The sequence below is a fragment of the Zonotrichia leucophrys genome, chromosome 5 (assembly GCF_028769735.1).
Source record: "Zonotrichia leucophrys gambelii isolate GWCS_2022_RI chromosome 5, RI_Zleu_2.0, whole genome shotgun sequence".
Taxonomy (NCBI): domain Eukaryota; kingdom Metazoa; phylum Chordata; class Aves; order Passeriformes; family Passerellidae; genus Zonotrichia; species Zonotrichia leucophrys.
The window spans coordinates 57,273,669-57,280,946 of NC_088175.1; the positions used below are offsets into that span (position 1 = coordinate 57,273,669).

Here is a 7,278-nt window from a genome sequence, read left to right on the forward strand (position 1 = left end):
ATGAAAGTCATCTTTGTAGCCTCTGTAGGGTGACGACCCATCCTTAAGGGGAAGGAAGCACCAAAGATTTGCAAATGCTTGTGATTGAAAGGAATAACAAAAGTCAGGGGGCCCACAAACAATCAGAAAACTTTATTAACTAACTACACACTGGGCTTGGAAATCGATATTTGTCCCCCTCCTATTATAAAGCACATGGCAGTGGGTTTTGGATAAAAGGGTAGGATTAAAGGGAAGAGAGGAATTAAAGAGGGAGAGATGAATTAAAGAAAGAGAGAAAGAAAAAGACGAAGAAAAGAGAGAAAAAAGAGAACACCAGTCCTGGTTACAGTGTTGATCCAGTTAATGGAATGTCAATCCCGGCTGCAATGCCAATCCAGGAGATAACCCTGGGTTCAGCATCAATCCAGCTGTGCCTGTCTGGTCTATGAGATGTCCAGGGTCCTGAGGGCACTTCCCAGGCTTGGGGGTTACCTTTTTATTCACAGGTTTCTCTGCCCTAAAGACAGGTTTCCCACTGTCTATGTCAATTAATTAGCATGTACAGTCCTTTCTTTCAGGCCTTCCTGGACATGGCTCAGATGGCTTTGATGGTTTTTGGGTGTCTGAATCCTACACTATAGTCCATGCCCTCTTCTTGGCCCTATTCTTGTGCTTATGCTGTACTGTGCTGTGGCTCTTTCTCACAGAAAAGTGCTGCCATATTTCCTCCTGGTCCCCCATTTCCAGACAAATCTTGGTCTTTCTCACAGCGTGTTAATATCAGCAGGCCTTGGCTATTATCAACAGTCCCTGGTTGGCTCCAGTGCCATCCAATGTCCAGTGTTAGAGACACACACATTGGTCCCTTATGTTCTGGGAATCAAGAGCTCAAAAGGTCTGACATAGACTGCTTTACACTCGCAACAGAGTGGGCTTTAGTCATAGTAGTTTTCCATCATTCAGGTCTTTTATCTTTATTTGAAAGTTTGTCAACAAAAAGGTTATTCCACTTGGGTTCGTAGTCAGAAAAAGTCAGGAAAGAAAAATAAGTTTCTGAGGCTGTTCCTTAGACACCTGTTAGTTCCTGGGAACAAATAAAGTTTCGTATACATTCAAAAGGGGCTAAGTACAAATGGAGTTTGTCAAGGCCAAGGCCTAATGAGTGTTTCCCATATTGTAGTGCAGCCAGGGGCAGGGGGAGTGCATCACCATAATCTACCCTGCAATGGAAGTCAGCTTCTCTGGGCCTCCACATGGTAGTCATCACTGTGGATGCTGTGGGAGACTGTCGAGATGACACAGCTCTGCTGATGGCAGAGGGCTGCTGCATGGCATTTTACCTTCTCTCTCTGTATCCCACATTCTCTTCTCTTTTTCTTGGCACTATGAGCTGGTTTTCTGCTACTGCCCACGAGGCCCACAAACCTAGCTCTGTTAATGAGCACCTCTTTCAGCAGCCATTGAGCAGCACACTTGTGAGCCGATGCCGAAGATCCCGGTACTCGCTCATTGCCTGGGAGTGGGCAACTGGATACCATGCCAGATGATAGAAGAGATTGGGTGGCTCAGCTGATGCAATGTCCAGAGGCAAGCTAATCTCCTGAGGCAATCTCTTGTTGCCTATGACAAAGTGCTTAAGGCATTTCTCCTCCAGGCAGCGGCGCAGGTTCGCATTGATATCTCCCAGGCGCCGCAAAAAATACCTCCTGCGCCATCGTGACACGGGAACGGTGTTCAGGAGGTGCATGACAATGGTCTTCATGGTGTAGGTGGAAAAGCCGAAGCCCAGCTGAAGATGGGAGAAGAGCTGCAGGCATCTCAGGTGCAAGCTGTCAGGGGGGCCTGCCTAGCAATGTGGTTGAAGAACTTCATCTCTGCCACATCATAGGTCTCCAGCCACAGAGTGCTTGGGGTTCCAGCATATCCTGACTGGCTGCTCACAAAGATGTCAGAGTCACCTCTCCGCACCCCGAAGACCATCTCAGTCCTGAAGCTTTCCCTGCCGTTGGTCACCTTGAATTGGCAGGAGCGTGTGGAAGGCAGCAGCACTAAGTGCCAGTTGTGGGACTGAGGCAAAGCTGGCCAGACTGCTCTCACCAGTTGGTAGAACCAGCGGGCAGTTTTCTGCACGTCCAGGTAGGAGCCGGTGCACAGGGTGTCCAGGAGGCTGGGATCCTGGTTCCTCTCAGCTCCTCCTCGGGGTGGTGCAGAAAGCACAGCATGTTCTCAGCCTGCTGCTCCCTGGTGCAGGTGCACTCCAGCTGCACGCGGACACGGAAGTTCCTCACGAGCCTCTGCCCTGCACTGTCCAGCTCCAGGTGGAAGCTGTGGCCTCGCGGAGGAGTCATGGGGATGAGCACGCGGTACACCACATCCTGCTCACGGGGACTCCAGCCTTCAAAGGCACTGCCCACCCCGATGGCTCTTTGCAGGGCTGGGTAGAAACTGTTTGACAAAACATGTCCAAAATAAACTGTGTAATTGTCCATCAGGTCTATTGTCCGCTCGCAGCCTCTCTGCAGGTCCTGTACAGGCCACCGGATGCGCTCGTCTAGAAGCCATTTCAGATCATTGTCAGAAAAATGGTCTTCATCTCCCTCGCTGCTGTTCTCTGCCTCATCACTCCTTTTTTTCCAGGAGAAATACAGTCCCAAGAGAAGGATGAGGAGCCCAGCAACAGCCCAGACCTGCCAGGGCTGCAAAGCAAAGCAGAGCTGGTCACCCCAGACCCCTCCACTCTGTTTCAGGGTGAGCTGCTCCACCTGCTGCTCCAGTCTAATTCTCTTCCTCTCCAAACGCTTTCCACGCAGCTCCATGCGCAGATGTTTCTCCTCATCCAAAACATCACCCACAGGCTGCATGTACTGGATGAGGCTTTCCAGAAGCATGAAAAAGAATGTTATGGCGTCCATGGTCTACAGGAGGATGAAGAGCAGGCTTAAATGGGGCCAGCAGGGAGGGAGATGACAATGAGGGCAGCAGGGATAGGAATAACAGGGATCTGGAGGCAGGAAGGACAGGGCCCCACACAGCTGGCAGGCAGCAAGGGATGTCTCACTGCCCCAGCAGCAGCTGCATCAGCCCTGTGGCCTGCCCAAGGCTCTCCCACGAGAGAGAGAACCCAGCCCCAGGGGCAGCGTTTCTGCCCCAGCCCTTGTTCCCAGCCCAGCCTTCTCGCCACGTGTGCACTCACCACTTGCCAAAGCAATGCAGGGCCAGCGTTACCTGCTGGGGCGTTTTAGAGCTGCCCCCTTTGTGACACGTCCCCCATGATGCCACACGTGTCACAGCATAATCACAACCCAGCCAAGCCAGCCCTGCCTTTCATCCCCACCCCCACTCAGGCATTCAGTGTAGCCGGAAGCAATCAGAGGCTGGATGCACACAAAGTGCACACCGAACTGCAGGTTAAGTTGTGGAAGGACTAGAGGTGTGGCTTCTGGGACAACCTTCTAGAGGGTTATAGCTACAGCTTGAGCAGCTCTCGTGCTGACACAATTCACAGTGGAGTGGAAGATCTGACTGTGGTGGATCCAAGTGTGTGGTACTACTAAAGGGCCTCTGTACCCTCACTGTTGTTTTGGAGGAGTGTCCACCCATCCTTGACTCCTGGGGAGGAGGTGCCGCATTCCTGAGCACACAGGACATGGAGAAGACATTGCTTTGTCAGTGTTTGTAATTTTTGGTGCACCATTCTCTAACAGCAAAAGCTCAGTCTGGGAGTCAGATCCAAAGATGAAGAGGCTGTGGCAAGGAGCCTGGAACTAGAGCCTCGTGTTACCACATGGACACTGAATGCTCTCTCTATGTGAGAGAGCCCAATACCTCTGGAAATTTCACCCTGTGCAAAGATGCCAATAAATGGCATCTTGAGCAAATGCCTCCTCTGTCGAGTGTCTGTGCCTCACTTTGGTGGGGAATGCAGGCACCAGTACTCACTACTTGCGGTCGGTTCACCTTGGCTGGACAGAGAGAAAAAATAAGGACCAAAGACTTGTGGGCTGAGACAAGAACGGAGAGATTGCTCAAGCTCATCTGTTAATAGCATATTTAATTCACTACCACTTGAATCAGAGTGAGATAAAGAAAAATAAAACCAATTTTCTTAAAATATCTTTCCCACACCTCTCCCTTCCTTCTGGGCCCAACTGATCACTGTGTCCAATGCTGTGAGGCAGGATTCACACAGCACTTGAGTAATTCTCCATGCTGGGTTGCTTAACACAGCAGCCCTTACCTCCTGAACACAAGAGGTCTTAGCCAGCTACCAAAGGCAAGTGAGCAACTTCAGCATTTTCTTCACTCATGAATATCAGCCCATTTCCTTGACAACTGATAGCTATCCACAGGAATTTGGCTTTGCAGACCTGAAATAACAAACTAGGAAGTAGGAGGATCTCCGTGGAATACTTTAGCCAAAGTATTTGACAATCTGGCATAAGATCACAGCATAAAAACTAAAATGACCCACGTTTGAAGACTAAATGTTCTGACCCATTATGAGGAATAGATATTTATAGGGAAACTGTAAGAAAGTGTAAAAAATACTGATTATTTAATGGTTTTAGCCCTAAGCACAACAGGAAGTACAACCACCATGACATGGTGATTCCCATGGAAACTGATAATATTTTCCATTAAACTGGAATTTATTTTAGGCAATAATCTGTTTAAGGACACAGAATGCATAATGCTGCAGGTAAGATGCCATATGTAGAAAAAGAAAATGGCTAAACTGTGGGCATGACTGGGATGTGGAGGAGGAAAGGATCCACTTAGGACAGAGGACTCAGTGTAAGAAAACCCTGTCCCAGCACATCATGTTACAGGAGGAAATGTTCCCTGCCCTCTGTTACCACTGGATGTCACTGCCTGGGTTTCCCTGCAGTGGACTGGGTAAATAATGCAGGTGGAAAAAGTCAGCATGGCTCCTCCTTGTCTGGCCCCTTAATTGCCTCACAGATCTCTCCTAGCTCAGGAACAAAAAGTATTAATTAACTGCCTTACCAGACACACTGCCTCCAGTTAATTAACTGCCTTACCAAACTCACTGCCTCCATGACTGCCAGGGCTATGACCAGCTCATCCAAGCTTCCTTTCTGTCCTCCCTGGCCCAGGATCCACCTCCCCGCCCAAAGCAGGGCTGTCAGTCTGTGTTCCAGGGGCATTGCAGATTCCTCATTCCAGCTTGCCCAGCCCAGCCATGGGTCCCAAAAAGCCAAGTCCACCAGGAGACCCGGCCTGGCCCAGTCCCCACAGCCCTGCCTGGCTGAGCTGCAGGATGATTTTCTCACTTTTTTCTCACAGAAAAGAAAGATTTTGTCTGACAGGGAAGGTATAGGTTGGATATTAGGAATAAATCTTTCACCAAAAGAAAAATAAAGTACTGGAATGCTCTTCCCAGGGAGGTGGTAGAATCACCATCTCTGGATGTGTTTAAAAAAAGACTGGACATAGCACTTTGTGCTATAGTCTGGTTGAGGTGTTAGGGCATAGGTTGCACTTGATGATCTTAGAGATCTCTTCCAACCTCATCATTCTGTGATTCTGTTATTCTGTGACTTGAACTTGTCCTGTCTCATCACCATGAACTTGCTCTATGAACACTCAGCAGGGCTGCTGAGAGCCTCCAGGTCTGCCCTGCTCCCTGGCTGGGGGCAGTGGGACAGAGAGACCACAGTGTTAGCTCACTCAGCTCCAGGACCCTGAGGGAGCTGCCAGCCCTCACAGCACCTGAGCACGAGGTGTGCAGTGCCATGATAGCCACGTTCTGCCACCACCCCTTGCCAGGGAACTGCACCCCAACCCACCACAGCCTTGGGCAGGCCAGTGGGTCTTGTTGCTGTAACTACAAGTCACAGGTTGGGTGGCAGTGGGGCAGTCCCAAGGGAATTGGACCAGCAGAAGTCCTGTCAATTTATGGGCTGTGGAGAAGTTCTTGGTAGCTGGATCTGTTGGTTTCCCACAACTGAAAGCTATAGAGATGAGGCTTCACTTCCATTTCTTCAGCTTCTTCTTGAGAAACAAATACCATTGAATAGGTCTGTCAGAACTTATGACACCATAACGGGTTGGAGACTCAAGAGAAGAGGTGCTGCCAGCAGAAATTTGTTTTGATTTACAAAAAGAGTTCTATTAACTTGCCTGGCAGGTTCAAGGCCAGGTTGGATGGGGCCCTGAGCATGGCCCTTCCTGACATAGTGGGTGTCTTCCTTGCCCACAGCAGGGGGGTTGGAAGTAGATGATTTTTAAGGTCCTTTCCAACCCAAACCATTCTATGACTTCTGTGATAACTTGCACCTAGGTGGGATGTATTCATGATCTCCCAATGGACAAAGGTAATGGTGGCTGGTTCACCACTTACGGTGTTCCCATTTACATTCCCAGCTATCTAGACAGGTTATCAGTGTGTTTATGAAGCAGTTGTGAAATGCCAGCATCAGCCTTTGGATGAGGGTGTTGTACCTACGGCAGCTCCCAGCACTTGGGAAGTGCTTGGATTTCATGACTGGGGTGGATGGAGTCAAGCTAACACAGTACCCAGATCCCTGTGGGGAAACTGAGTCAGAACAGTCAATGCTAATGGAAAATACTCTTACCTTTACGAGGAATGGCTTCAAGTAAATCATTCCACTGAGTGAATTCCCTCTTCCTTTCTTCCTCAAAGCAACCTATCTGCAAGCATCCTAGCAGTGAACTGTGTTTTCCCTCCCTTGTTCCCTGTGGAGGTGTCAACCCAAGGATGAACAAGATGCTGTATGATGGGACACTCCTCTCACATCCAAACAATCTGTAGTGGTAATTAAAGATACACAGGCAGGCTATTAAAGATTCTTTGTATGAAGAAACAGACTGAGAAAAGTTGATGCGTATTCCCTGTTCCAGAGCTAGAGAAAAAACAAGGTCACCAAACTTCCTTGCAATCAAAGGTTTCTGGAGATGCAGGCACAAAATAGCCCCTTTGGAGAGGGGCTTAGAGGGAAACCCAACTTAGTATATATATACAGGCTGGAGGAGACAGCATAAGAAAGATGAGGTTTCCTGGCATCTTACCCACACAATCAAACCATGGCAGCTATCACCAATATTGAAATTCTCATGATCTTCCATGAGTTTCATGTTTTTGTCACCTATTTTCCCCTCAGATGAACTGAGGAAATAATCCAGTTGTATTATATTCATGTCTGTTGAGAATGATGAACACGTGTTGCATTTGTACATGTAAAGGGCTTTATCTTATCTCATGGGGCTGGAAGACTGAGAGACACAAAAGAATTGTCCTTATTTTAGAGCAAT

General features: G+C 48.7%; 1 pseudogene; it reads right to left on the reverse strand.

The window, feature by feature from the left end:
* Nucleotides 1-1,432: 1,432 nt before the first annotated feature.
* On the reverse strand, nucleotides 1,433-2,894 carry LOC135448738 (inositol 1,4,5-trisphosphate receptor-interacting protein-like 1; annotated as a pseudogene).
* Between the last annotated feature and the right edge of the window lie 4,384 nt (nucleotides 2,895-7,278).